The sequence below is a fragment of the Pan troglodytes genome, chromosome 2, assembly GCF_028858775.2.
Source record: "Pan troglodytes isolate AG18354 chromosome 2, NHGRI_mPanTro3-v2.0_pri, whole genome shotgun sequence".
Taxonomy (NCBI): Eukaryota; Metazoa; Chordata; class Mammalia; order Primates; family Hominidae; genus Pan; species Pan troglodytes.
Genome location: NC_086015.1, coordinates 28,272,733 through 28,287,330, shown reverse-complemented (window position 1 = coordinate 28,287,330; position 14,598 = coordinate 28,272,733). Strand labels below are relative to the sequence as shown.

Genomic DNA, 14,598 nt, shown 5'->3' with positions numbered 1-14,598 from the left:
GAGAAGAAGTTTGAAATCAAGGTGTTGAGAGGGCCACACTCCCTCTGAAGGCTCTGGGAGTGAATCCCTCCCTATCTCTTCCAGAGTCTGGTGGCTCCTGGTGTTCCTTGATTTATGAATGTGTAATTCCAGTCTCTGCCTCCATCTTTACATGGCCCTCACCGCTTCTCCCTGTGTCTCCCCTCTGTGTGTCTCTTATAAGGACACTTGTCATTCAATTTAGGGCCAGCCAGATAAGCCAGGATAATTTCATGTAGAGATCCTTAATTATATCTGCAAAGACTCCCTTTCCAAATTAGGTCATATTCATAGTTTTGGGGGATTACCACATGGACATATCTTTTGGGGGTCTACCATTCAGTCACTACAATGAAATACCCCTCCCATCAAATTAGTAAAATTTTAACTTTTTTCATTGACATATACAAGCTTGTAATATATTCCAAATACAAATCTACCAAATATATGTATTACAAATTTAAAAAATAATTAGCAAATATTTCAAAGGAGCGATAATATCCACCACTGCAGTTAGATGAAGAGATGGGGGGAGTCTAATACATTCCTGTGGTCTTTGAACTTTTGAAAAGCAATCTGGCAAACTCTATTAATAAAAAACACAGAGAGATATCATATATGACCCAGCTTTTGGAAGCTAGCCCATAAAAATAAAAGCATTGATATGCAAGATTCTGTGTACAGGAATTTTATTGCATCATTGTTGTAGGGAGGGAAAGAAGAATCTGGAAACCAAGCGAATGCCCAGAAATTGGGGAATAGTTGGGAAATAAATGTGGTGCACCTGTATCATGGATATTATATACTGTATACATAGAGATTCGAGAACTACATGGATGGATGAGTATTAGGTTTTATCATGGCCAGAGTGGTTGGTAGATCATGCAAGAATCCATGTTTGAGGGTTTAAGTGAAAAAAATTCCTTTCTTTTGAGTCGCAACACCTGGAATAGTGTATCAACTTTGTCCTTAATTCCTGGTGTAACTGAGCAAAGTCACGTGTAACCAGCCACCCTGGGTCTCTGGTTGCTCAGCCTCAGGTGAGGAGGTGGCACTGCCTGTGAGTATATGCTAAATTCCAGGAGTAGCAAAGTGTTCTGCCCTCCCTCAGGCATAGGGAAAATATTGTTTTGTGTTGACTGGACAGATCTAGAGATGTAATCGGTGGCTTTTGAAGAGTCATTGCTGAGTAAGTGAGAAAAATTTTATGCCATTTAGTCTAGGAATTGAGAGTCAGTGTTGGGATGTGCAACTCAAAGCTGTCCTGCTCCTCTTTCCTGTAATTCCCCTGGAGTATTTTCAGCAATAGGAACACACTGAAAAAGTACACTGCTTCCTCCTCCAGAGAAAACCACATGCATTTAAAGGTATAAACTCTGGTATGTTTGCTAAAAAAAAAAAAAAAAAGCATACTTCCCCAGAAACCTCAAGGCTTCCTGGAATTTCTGTTAAGAATTCAGATGTACTGATGATAAATTTCTAAATACCACAATTTCAGCCAATTCTGTTAAAAAATAGGAAAAAAAAAAGAAAGTTTTTATGACCACAGAAACTGTTTTAAAAAATTGTGGGGGAAATGCAGTTACACTTGGTAATCTGTGAAAAACAGAGATCAGATAGAGTTCTTGATCTTTTCAAATTTTGTGCATATTGTATAGGATACAGCATCAGGTCTGTACCAACTACAGGACACTTACAAATAAGTTATTCACATTAAATTTCTTGAAAAGCATCCAAAGATCAAGTTACTCATTCTCCTTCCCCCAGGCAAGGCTGGAGAACTACACAGCCCAGGCTCTTTAAGGTCTTTCTTATTTTTAAAGAATTCTTAGTTATAATGCATGATTCTTAGTTTCCTCTACATTTTTATTTTATTCTACAGTGAACCTGAATTACTTTTCTTTTTTTTTTTTTTTTTTTTTTTTATGAGACTCGGTCACCCAGGCTGGAGTGCAGTGGCACTATCTCAGCTCACTGCAAGATCAGCCTCCCAGGTTCACACCATTCTCCTGCCTCAGCCTCCCGAGTAGCTGGGACTACAGGCGCCTGCCACCACGCCCAGCTAATTTTTTTGTATTTTTAGTAGAGACGGGGTTTCACTGTGTTAGCCAGGATGGTCTCGATCTCCTGACCTCGTGATCCGCCCGCCTCGGCCTCCCAAAGTGCTGGGATTACAGGCATGAGCCACCGCGCCCGGCCTGAATTACTTTTCTAAGCAGAAAAAAAATATTAACTTAAAAAAGTTATCTATGTGATTTGAGAACTATAGTTCATAAAGTATTTTGGAATGAATTTTTAAAAAACAATCAAATGAGTCACAATCCATAATCATGTCTAGAGACCCTTTTTCATGCTGATTTCTTACAGGAGGCTAAAGCCTCAATTGGTTACAAAGGTGAGAGACGGTGTGCATGCAGCAATGGAGGGAAAGGCCTTCCATGTAAGAGGAACATGAGGCCAAATCTTGGCAATTCACTTCCTCCCTAAGGCTCTATTTTTCCATCTGTTAAGTAGAGATGACGATAATTCTTATCTGTACAGAGTTGTTACAAGGCTTAGGGTAAAAAGTATTTGAAAATTGTACCCAGTAACTAACAATCTATGAAAATCAGAGACGGTATTTCTTCCTGGCCTCGTTTTCTTCTTCCTTGTTTAAAATAATCATAAACAAATGCAATACAAGATGTGTTAGGCCATTTGTCCTCAAAATACTATTGGTCTCTTAATTATATCTGAATAGTTATTTGCATGAAATTAAGTCAACTTTACTGCAATTGTACCGAATTGGAACAAATAAAACTTCAGGTGGGAGAAATGTTAGAATCAGGTTTGTGGTTCCCGTGGGGCGTGGATAGTACCTAGAAGGGAAGGATTGTAGGGGACTGGTAAGCTTCAGGTTTTTGATCTGGGTGCCAGTGACACAATTTGTGATCCTTCATCAAGGCACTCACTTTCAATCTCTGCATGTGTCTATTTTTAAGTATGTGACACTTTAATAAAAAGTTGAAACCAAAATAAATAAATAAATAAATATCCTCTATGTAGTCTTTAACGGACCTATTTTAATTTTCTCACATTTCATATGCACAACATTAAAGAAGAAATAGAAATTCAATGCTTTAGAACAAGGTTTTCAACTAAGGGCTGGAATCAAACTGACCTAAGAGTTTCTTAGAAAGTAACATGAAAATCTGCCCCCCAGAGATGGTGATTGAGTAGATCTGGGGTGGGGCCTAGAAATGTGTATTTTTTAAATTTAAAAGTTAGGAGCCACTGCTCTGAAGTCTAAAGCACGGGCCCTTACACATGCTACAAGTTGGAATCACCTGAGGCATTTAAAATGCATTATGGGCTGGGTCCAAACCCACAGCTTCTGATTTAATTGGTCTGGGATGTGTGACCCGAGCATCCAGGTTTTTTAAAGCTCCCAGGTGATTATAATGTGCAGCATCAAGTGTAGAACAGCTCTCTAAAACAGAGGGAAGGAGTTTGGAAGTCTGTTGTAGCTACTTAACAGCAGGCGAGAACAGTGAGGGAACCTCACATCATTTAACTGCCTCAAGACGAAGCCGCCAGCATCCCACCATTTCCCTGGCCTGTGGATGCCACGTAAGGCAAGTGCTTACTATATGTTTCTGTAATGAGTATGCATTTGTTTATAGGGCCTTCATAACTGGTCTGGGTCATCACCATCTTTTTAGCCTGTAAATTTCTAAATGGCAGGGGCAAGGGACAGGAGAACTGCTTTGTATAAGCAACTAAGTGCTACAGTGAAATAGATGATCACAATAATGCAGAAATTCCTTTCTGCAGCTCGCCAGAGAGGCAAACTCCAGCATTTTATATTTCATCTGCCCCCAGTGACTTCACTGTAGGAAGAGGAAATGCAGAAAAACAAACGTCTTGAAGACTGAACGCCTGTTATTCAAAGAGGTTAGCATTAGACTGTTGGAAGTAAGGTATGTATTCCAAGATTCAGTCTGTGTGGTGATAAGAAATGGTTGTTTTGACGGAAAAATTTATGCTTCCTATTACTCACTCATCACTTACACTTCTTATTAATTCATTGTCTCCTTTTTAACCCATGGATACTACCTGGCATTCAGTGCCTTCAAAAGATGTCTTCCCTCAGATATGCCTTGTGATTTCTCATACTATACGGGTAGAGTTAAATGGGGTTAGAAGTACTAGGGCCACTCATTGTTTATCAAGGAAGTGAAAGTTGCTCCTTGAAATCAACAAAGATTCAGAACCCAAAGTTTGAATCATTTTACCTATTTGAGAAATCACCTTGCTAAAGGGCTCTTCGGCAGGAAGTCACAAAATCAGTACTCAGTTCTTGCTGAGTTCCCTGAAACTCAAACCTAAAGTGTGTGGATAGCCCTATTTAACTGACATCCCTTAAGGAGCCATGCTCCTCTGCCAGGAACATCCTCCCCCTCCTTGGTGCTGGAGTTAACTCCTGATCACCCTCCACAGGATACCTCCTTTATGCTCTCCCGGCTCACCAGAAAGGAGGACAGGGCTTGCTCTGTTCTCTGTACTCTTACAGCACTTTTGTTCATGTACTGGTCGTAGGATGTGTCACAGTGTGTTATAAATATTTATCTTCTGGTCAGGCTCTTCTGTTAGACCTAGGCTTTTATTACTGGAGGGAAACTTACTCATATTCTCAGCCTCTGAACTCAGTCCTGTGCCTTGGCACATAGTAGGGGTCACACCACGTAATTGCAGTAGACGGTGTTTGCAAAAGAATTGCCCATCCTAACAATGTGGCCATATTTATTAGCAGGAGCTTTGGGAAGTAAAGCTTCTAACCGAAGCTGACATTATCCTAAAATAGGAAGCCACATCAACGCTGCCTTTTGACTCAATAAATGTCAGATCTTATTCCATCCAAATAACTCTTGACTCTCCAACTGAGCTCTAATGGAAGATCAAAGAGCCTCTAAGAGCTGGTCCTTTTCTCCATTTCAAGAAGTGGGTTAATGCTTATAGTTAATTCTAAGCTCTTGACTCTAGGCTGGAATGGCAATAAAGGCATATCTGACCTTTAATTCTAAGTAAAATAAAAAGACTGGAGAGTTGTTACAGAGGCAAATGTAGGAAAGAGAAAACTAAGTGGAAATTTGGGGTAGGAGGAGCAAATAATCTTTAGATCAGAAGGACCTAGATCACCTATCTGTGCTGTCCATTACTGCAGCCACTAGCCAAAGGTGGTTAAATGTAAATTAATAAAATTAAATAAAATTAAATGGTTGGTAGCCACACAGGGCTAATGGCTCCCATATTGGAAAGTGCAGATGTAGAGCATTGACATTATCACAGAAAGTTCTATTGGACAGGGCTTGATAAATTCCATCGCTTTATAGATAGGGAACCTGACAGCTGGAGAAGTTCAGTGACTGACCCAAGGATTCATAGTTGGCCTAGACCTGAGACCCAAGCCTCAGGAACCCCAAGCTGGCCTCATTAACACTCTGTGATACAGGGTTTTCCTAAGCCAAAGAAAATGAAGAGGGCTAACAAGTTTCAATTGAATTCAGAAGTGCAGAGTAGCCATTAAGTAGTGTTATACAGGCAAACTTACTGAAATAAAATTTGCAAGCAAAAAAATCCTGGCACAATAATTGTCTTAAGTGGAAAACTTAACTTCTGAACAAAAACTTGTCTTTGTACTTAAGTCAAAACACTAAGTTATGTCACAGTAAAAAGTACCATTCAATCACTCAATTTAATGTCAGGTGAAGCAGTTGCATACTAATCAATAACCTCAGATGCACACATTTGTGCCTATTTAAATGCCTGCCCTAGTAATCGTATACTGTATTATTGTGAGTAAAATAGTCCCCAAAGAAAAATGTACCTTCTTGCATCTTCGAAGTATACATGCATGTGGTTAGGGCTATCACTTAGCATCTTTAGATATTAATTACTTGGCTTTTCCAAATGTTGTGAAATGTTTTTTCATATTTCTATCTTGAGCTAGTTTCAATAATACAATGCTGTGCCTATGTTTGACCTCCTATAAAGAATATCAGCCCCCGTTATATATTTAAATCTGGTTTCCAGGTGGTGAGTTTTCAGACCTAGGACAGCATTTAAAATATAATTGTGTGAGGAATTTGAGTTGGTATCATAGTTACAGGGACGTTTTTGGACATAGTATTTCAGAAAGCTAACATGGATTTTATTGAATTCACAGGTGATTTCTTACATTTCAGTGAAGACATCTCTATCCTGTTTGTTTTAGCACCTTGGATGATTGTGCTGAGAGCCAGTGTATTATTAGAAAGCAGCACACTGCTAGCATTAAGGGAAAGTTTCCTTGCTAGTCCCTAGAGTCAAACAAATAAGATTTGTGTCATTTGACTTGAAATACAGAATTCCAGACCCAAAATGACTTAATGGAGTTCCTTCACAAAGCAGGAACTCCAAGGTAGTTGGTTTAATTTAGTTAATAGGGTGGCATGACAGGTCATCAAGGTGCCCTCCATCTTGTTGCCCTACCATTGTCTCTGTGTTGCCTTTTGTTCCCAGGCTGTCCCCTCAGAGTCACCTCTCTAGGCAGCATATGTTCACACAGCCACATCCAAAGACCAAAAGAGAAGCAGTGTCTTGTCACATGTGTCTTCATTACAGGAAGGAAAATATCTCTTCCAGAAACCCTCCTCATACTACCTCTAGCAAACTGCCTCTTACATCTAATTGCCCAGAATTGGGTCATGGGCTCATACCTTAGCATTAAGGGAGGTTGGGTGAGTCAGTTACTCAATAATGTGTAACAAATCACTCTAAAACTTAGTGGCTTTAAACAACTATTTTTTACCTCTCATGATTCTTCAGTCTGGGCTGGGCTCAGCAATGTGGTATTTCTGCTTCACATGGCATCTGCTGGAGCTACAACATCCAGGATGTCCTGGGGGTTGGCCAGGCATCTAACTTTCTTCACGTGGTCTCTCCGTGTAGCTAGCTTGGGCTTCCTCACAGCATGGCTGCCTCAGGATGGTCTGACTGCTTACATGGTAGCTGGTTTCCAAAAGAGTATAAAAGTGGAAACTACAAAACCTCTTAAAACATAGTCTCAAGCCACACAGTGTCAGTTATGCACTCTGTTGATCAAAGCAAGCCGCAGGGTCAGCTCAATTCAGGAGTCCACTTCTCTTGATGAAAGGAATGGCAAAGTCACATTGCCAGAGACATGCAGGGTGGCAGTGATTATTGCAGCCATTTGTGGAAACAATCTACCACACTGGAAATCCAAGTACCAGGCATTTTCAGACTCTGAAGGAAAAGAAGATGGATGGTAAGAAAGAGTCTGAATAGGGTGGGTAATTAACCGCGAGTCTAAACTAAACTTGATGCTGCAGCCGCCACAGTGGCATCTGCTTTGCTGCACTGATCACAACCTGGACACAGCCTATTTTAGTTAAGCCTCCCTACCCTAGATGGCCTTTGGGAATGTAATCAGGCCAGGCTCAGGAAATTATACCCTATACCCAAATTCCATTTGAATGAACTGAATTCATCTGGCCTCATTTTATTGAAAGTTTTAGTTGGTAAAAGAATAGATTACTGTACCTTTGTAACAGAATAAAAATGTTCATGGGACAGATAAACACTAAATTCAGCATTATGGCAAAATGATACAATTTGATTAATTGAGCTAGCATGTCCTTGGATTTTGCAATATTGTCTTCTTTTCTTTTTTGCATGTTTGACATAGTATATAATTTTAAATAAAATGACAGATTACCATAATGAGCTAGAGTTTTCTTAGTAAGAAGGGGAAAGGCATTTCTAGTTGATTTTCATTCCTTTCTCTATGATTTTCATTTCTTTCTCTTGCTAGGGGCACAGCCTAGGAAGGGAGAACTCTGCAGTATGATTGAATGATACTGGGATGGGTGACTCCACATTCTAGGGAAAACTCAATAGCTTAATGATCAACACGTCTCAACATTCTCAAATTCATTCAGGTATCAGAGCTTGTAGAAGTCGTGATACCCTTTCAGACCACCCCAAAATGATGATGGCCAGGAACTTTTAAAAGTAACATGCCTAATTTTGGGTAAAACCAGCTTATATTTTATACTTGATTCTGGGACAGACCAGTGAGTGGTAGCAGGTGCAAGAAATTATGAGCAACAAACAAACAAAAACTTTGCAGCTGAGAAATTCTATCAAATGCTATTTTTAGAAAATTGATAAAATTGACTAAATTTTAAATAAATTAAACTTTTTTAACTTTAGCCAAAGTTCTGTTTTTTTTTCATTGAAATGCCTCAGTGTAGTTTATGGGACCCCAATGTTTTGTATAGTCCAAGATTCCCTTGCCATAGATCAGTGAGAGGGCCCAGGAGCCGAGGGATCTGGTCCAAACATGCAGCTAAAATCCCTTGGTTATAGCATTCTATTATTGTTATTGATTTTCTTAACTCTAACATTTAATTATCCTGTTAGAACTGTAGTTGAAATGAGACCACTGACTTCTTTACTCGACAAGATTTATTGAGAGTCCACTATTTGCCAGGCACAGTGCTGAGAACCAAGGAGTCATTAATGAGGACAAGATGGTTCCTGACCCCCAGCAGGAAGCTTAACGTCGAGCCAGGGAGAAGGGCTTGAAACAAGGTGATGCACACAGTGGAGAGGACAGGAAGCTTAGAGGAGGGCACCAGCACAACACACTTTGGGGTCAGCACCTACATCTCAGTTCAGAGCCTCGCCACCATCTAAAAATATAAATATTAGAATTGGATGTGTCCCTGATGCTTCTGGGGACTGAAAGACTTAATTTTTACAGCTACTATGGCCCTGGAGCACTTAAAAAAGCATTTTAGTAAAAGCAATCCATGTTTATGGTAAAAGTAGTAATAACATTGAGCAGTTCAGAAGGATATAAAATGAAATGTAGAAGGCCCCCTCCCTATCTTCCAGCCCTATTCCCTGTAGGTGACCACTAGTTGCATTTTTTCATTTTCTTGTATACCTTACCAGAAATATTGCAGACATAGTACAAACATGTGCACACACATTGTATGTAACACAGATTAAATTTTTTCCTTAAATAATAAAATTTGGCACCTTTTCATACCTCTCTATATAACTTTCACTTTATGTTACTCTTTTTTCTCAACAGCCACATATTAGTCCATTGAATGATTAGATGTACCAAAATTTATTTACTGAGTCTTCTGTTAATGGACATTTAAGTTATTTCCAGAATGTTGCAATTTCATAAAACCTACAATGAACATATATATATACATATATATTTACATAAATGACTATGTCTGCAGGATAAATTCCAAGATGTAGAATCACAGTGTCAAAAGGCATGTACATTTGGAATTTTGTCAGATATTGCCAAAATGTTGGACTAATTTGCAGTCTTGTTGACAATGTGCAAAAGAGCCCCAGTTTTATTTTGCAAGAAATGTAGAGTCAGCCCTCCATATCCATGGATTCTGCATCCATGGATTCAACCAACTATGGATTGAAAATATTTGGAAAAAAAATGCATCCATACTAAACATGTATAAACCTTTTTTCTTATTGTTATTTGCTAAACAATACAGTATAACAACTCTTTACATAGCATTTACATTGCATTATGTATCATAAGTAATCTAGAGATTATTTAAAGCATATGGGAGAATGTCTGTAGGTTTTATGAAAATATTACACCCTTTTGTATAAGGGACTTGAGCATCTCTGGTGTCCAAGGGGGGTCCTAGAACCAATCCTCCACAGATGCCAAGGGACAATGGACAATAACTCATGTGCGCACAGAAACACTGATGAAGCTTTGAAAGCAAAGAGGAGTTTGCACTTTATATTTAAATATGTCTAGGCAGAGCCCTGTGTCATTTGCTAATAAAAGGAAGTGGCAGAACTCAATATTCAAAAGGCCTCCCATTTTCTGTGTCTTTCTTCTAAAGTCTTTAAACTGCTGCATCATAGGAATTTAGTTTACTAAATCCAAATTACAGATTTCAAGTACAACTTGGCTTCTAATCTCCTATTGTGAGAGGAAGGCTGTAACAGGAACCTATTTTGTGGATCTCTCTTTTGGGTAACGCTCTCAGGTGGTAAGGTGTGGAAAGGTACATTAAGGAAAATGGGAGGGCAGTTGGAGGGGATCAATTAGTGTTTTTTGCTTAATTAAGCACAGTCCTCTGTAGTCCCAAAGCCTGGGCTCTGTTGATCTGCCTGAACCATTCCTCTTTGGTACGGAAATTCATGAGAACAGGACATCTTACTTGAGTAACAGATGCCACCTCCCTACAGTCAAGTTAGTCAAGAAAATTCCAAGAATTATTTTAAGGTATTTTATTTCATGCCTGGCAGAGCATAGAAAAATATTAGCTTCTAGGGCTAGACGACTGCTTTGGGGTCTCCAAGAAAAAGGTTTCAAGGTTAGTCATTACTATGCAATTCTGCTGCTGTGACTGATTTTAATGCCATCCCAGGATCAACAATTGCTAGAAAAATCAGGCTTCTTGTCAGAAAAATACATTTCTTCCCCTAATATCTAATTAATTAAGGTATTTTAACCACTTGATTGTGCATCGTGTCTCTTGGAGGAGAAACTGAATTGAGTTGTCAGAAAATCAAAACTTTAATGACCAAAGTCCTTTGAATATAACTAGGGAGGAACTTTGATTCATAGTCATTTTGTTTCAAAATGCTGAGTATAGTTTTTGAAGTTTACAGTGAACATGCCCAGGATATGATGCTCACTGGAGAGAACATTTTGTTTATAAGATGTCTCCCGTGTTAATTCAGACATTTCAGATGGGCCCAAAGAGGGTCTCGGCCTGGTGCCTCTCAGTTGTTTGCAGAACATGGCAGGCAGACACTCCAAATGTATGGCCCAAGAGAGACACGGGCCTTGCATTTAATTAAAGTAACCCAGTAAACTTCCTGAAAGATTTATCCCCCCAACCCCACCCCTTCATATCTCAAAAGAAACGTAACTAAGCACCAAAGATTTTTCTTTCTGCTAGTGTTTTGAGGTTTTTCTTGGCTCATTTTTTGCAGCTCAGACACTATGGAAAACTTTATTGCCTTGCAGACATGTCTCTGGGTGGCTGAGGAAACAGGGAAAGCACAACCTAATTCATTTCTTTTCTATAGGAAATAATGCCCAGAAAAGTAAATGTTGTCTGCCACAGTTAAAAATCAGAAGAGAGGAGCTAGGCATTGACTTTAAAAGTAAGGAGGTTTTTAATGAAAGACACTGGAGGCCTTTGCTGGGGATGGGGGAATCTATAAGTAAAGGTGAAGAGATTTTAGGTTTGTCACCATGATAGGGAACATCCCAATACTCTGAGGTATAGATATAGATATAATGAATTTTTAGTCATGTCAGTAAGTAGGGAGATTGACTTCAGTCTCAAGGTATTTAAAAATATGTTAGAGAGATTTCATGAAAGAAAAAATGTGACAGCCTTTTCGATATTTTAGCCTAGGCTGCAATTAATATCCACTAACCAAGAAACAGACTCCTCAAAATAATTAGGTTTCCTTTGAGTAGCTGCTATAATAAAAAGCCAAGTGGTATTTTAATTTTAACATCATTTCTGAAAGGCAACTTGCGTTTTAGTTCTTGGTCCCTCCGTCCTCAACTCCAAAAAAAGAAAAGACTGATAGAGGGATAGATAGGTAGATGGGTAAGTGGATGAGTAGGCACTGATGCACTTGCTGTTTACCTGAAGAAAAAAAAATGGAATGCAATCTCTTTGAAGGGAAAACTATATAAAATTGCCATTTTTGTAGGTTAAAATGACTGAATGTAGGCTTTTTTTTTATGTTTTAACCTAAAAGAATATGCATCCAAGCACACTTGAACTTGTGTTTGTCTTTACTAAACATTTAGAAATTTGTGATACAGTTTATGAAACATCTTTCTCATAGTGAAGTTGTCTACCTAAAGATCTTGTTGGTGCTTTAAATCCTATGTGTTTCATTTCTTTAAAAATTCCTTAGTATTCATGCAGCTAATAGGCAGCAGTAATAAAGCCCTCGTCTGTCCACTTGCCAGCCTTCCCATTTGGCCAGCAAGCTCTGGCTTGAAACCCCACACTGGGCTCTTGTCCATTTTTCATGAGGCTCCTCATCCCCTCCCTCTCCTTAGCCAGCACTCTGGACAACAGTCAGAAATCAGAAGGGCTTTATTTCCTTAAGCAAGTCACTTCTTTCAGTGTTTCTGGCATTGCTTTGGTGCAGTGGCTTTCCAATTGATGACCACAGCCCACAGTAAGAAATACATTTTACTTAACGACCAAGCATACAAATGGTGTGTGTTTGTAAATCAAACAAAAGTTTCACAAAACAATCCTAACTCTTAACAAACGCAGTGAACTGACGCTTTCCAGTCTACTTTATTTCATTTTTTAAAAGGCACTGCTTGCTACCCACTAAATTGATTTCACAACCCACTTATGTGTTGGGACCCATAGTTTGAAAAACACTGCTTTAGTGTACTTGATTCAACCCGGGAATTTTAAGTCTTGGCAGTCAATCACAGGCTTGCTTATATCGGCAGAAAAAGACAGGACTATTCATTGCTGGGAACACGGTAAAAACATCCTTTGGCAGCCTTCAGAAACTTTTTTTAATAGCAGTGGAAATAAACAGGTATTAAATCTATTAATGGAGGACAGCCTCAGCCAAAAAATAACAAGGGGTTAAAAAAAAAGAGCAGTCACATACTCACAGAAAGTAGACAGAATCCTGCAGAACCTAGTTCTAGAACTTTGTGTCCAAGCACAACTCTCAGCTGAGAACAACAGGTTAGCCTATTTTCTAGGTAGTATGGAATGTGTAAATAGTTCACATGTAGACGGTGGAAAACTCACAATGTTGGTTTAGAAAGCCTGGCTCTGCAGCTGCCAATCATACTTCATTTCTTGTTAAGGCCAGGAACTGAGACTTCTCTGGGCTTCCAGCCACTGGCTGTCTTCATCCACATCTTGGCCTTCACCCAGCCTTCCTTTTACTACCTTGGGTCACAATTTGTCCTGCTCCGGCCACTTGGTAGAAAACTTGCCTTCTATATTTGGGACAGAATAAAAGATGCTCTTAAAACCTAGAGGAAGTCACGTATCAGGTGCTACTGGTATCATGATGTGTTAATGTACCAAATCAGAATCCTATTCAGTGCAACTTTGGAACCACAGCTTTTGTGAAGCTATAATGTGGAGAAAATCCAAGACAAGTGCACAGTAAATTCTGTGCTTGGCAGTGTTCACTATTTATATGAGTAAATGTTGTTCCTTTCTCTTCTTGGCCTTTGGCTACTGGTGTTTCCTTTTAAAGTTCATGCCAAAGTAGGGTGGGAATTTATCATTTGACAATAGAAAGTGAACTGGATCTAATCAGTCCAGGAGCCTACATTTGAATTGTGTTCCTACAATGCAACATCAGGTTCTGCCTTCAAACTTTCCTGCTCCCCACATCATCCCAAAAACATTTTAAAGGCCATCAAAAGAATGCTGTCATAATAAAGATTCTCAAACATTCTCTAGAATTGCAGAAAGCTGGGACAACGCTCCTGTTGAATTAGTTTTCTTCTCTCCCTTTCAAGTTGACCAGGAAGAGCTGGAAGAGCATTTTTCAGGATATCAGAATCCCAGAACAACTCTCATCTCACTTACAAACTAAAGGACAGTGGCCTCATACAAGTTATGCTTCACTAGAACTGATTTTCTTCTTCTCTAGGCTGGGAAAGCCACTCTTGGCCTACATTGCTCATAAAATGAATGAAAGTTTAAATAAAATAATGCACATAAAAATACTGTGACAAACATACAGTCCAACTGCAGGTTCTTTTTCTGTTTTTGATCAATCAAGACCTAAATTGAAGTCTTTTAAGTCCTTGTAGCCCTAGGAATCTGATTTTTAAGGTAAATGTGCAGGTCTCAGATCTGCTTAAAGGAGAGTGGGTAAAGCTGAAGGCGCTGGGTAGGGGATGAACAGAGTTATTCAGTGGCAAAGGAAAGAATATGAAAAGGAAATGTGTGTAAGATATCTATGTAGAACCCACTGCATTGGGTCTGCAAGTGGTGGTAGATATTCTGAAACTCTGCAAAAGCCTGGATTTCCACAAGCTTTGGGGCCTTCAAAAGGTTGCTTGAGTACCTATCTGTGAATGTTAAATTTTATTCCTTGGAATTTACCCAACTTCAACTTCTGTCTAACTTGATCTTCAACTTCTTACTTTACATGAGCACATCTAACTTAAAAGTGAGAAGGGTCATTTTAAGCCCCACTCTCGTGTTCCTCTTGGAACCCCATGCTGCCTAGGCTAACGGTGAGAAAATGTAGCACATGCCCTTCTCATTGCCGCATGCTTGCTCCTCAGAGAAATAAAGGTAAAGAAAGGTATTTTAAAAATGGTGTTTTCATAGAAGGAGATGTTGCAATGAGAAAACTTTGACATAAAATTTCTATTTTATCTAGTCATACTATGGTTACTGGGCTTTGAAACTGAGTTTCAACATGAATAAACAAAGCTGCTAGTGAAATGCGTCGAGCTTGAATTGAGTGTCCTCAGCCTAAGAGTGGATCAAC

General features: G+C 39.2%; 1 protein-coding gene across 23 annotated transcripts in view; it reads left to right on the top strand.

Annotated features, from left to right (window-relative positions):
• Positions 1–14,598, top strand: part of THRB (thyroid hormone receptor beta) — a 376,864-nt gene that overhangs the window by 194,184 nt on the left and 168,082 nt on the right. For 10 of the 23 annotated variants that reach the window (XM_054680443.1, XM_063806667.1, XM_016940578.4 and 7 more), the window contains one exon: positions 3,832–3,977. The exons of 11 other annotated variants lie outside the window; for them this stretch is intronic. The gene's annotated coding sequence lies outside the window, so the exon portion shown is untranslated. The remainder of the gene's footprint in view (positions 1–3,831; positions 3,978–14,598) is intronic. 2 more of the 23 variants (XM_054680442.2, XM_016940573.4) reach the window with 1 other exon arrangement.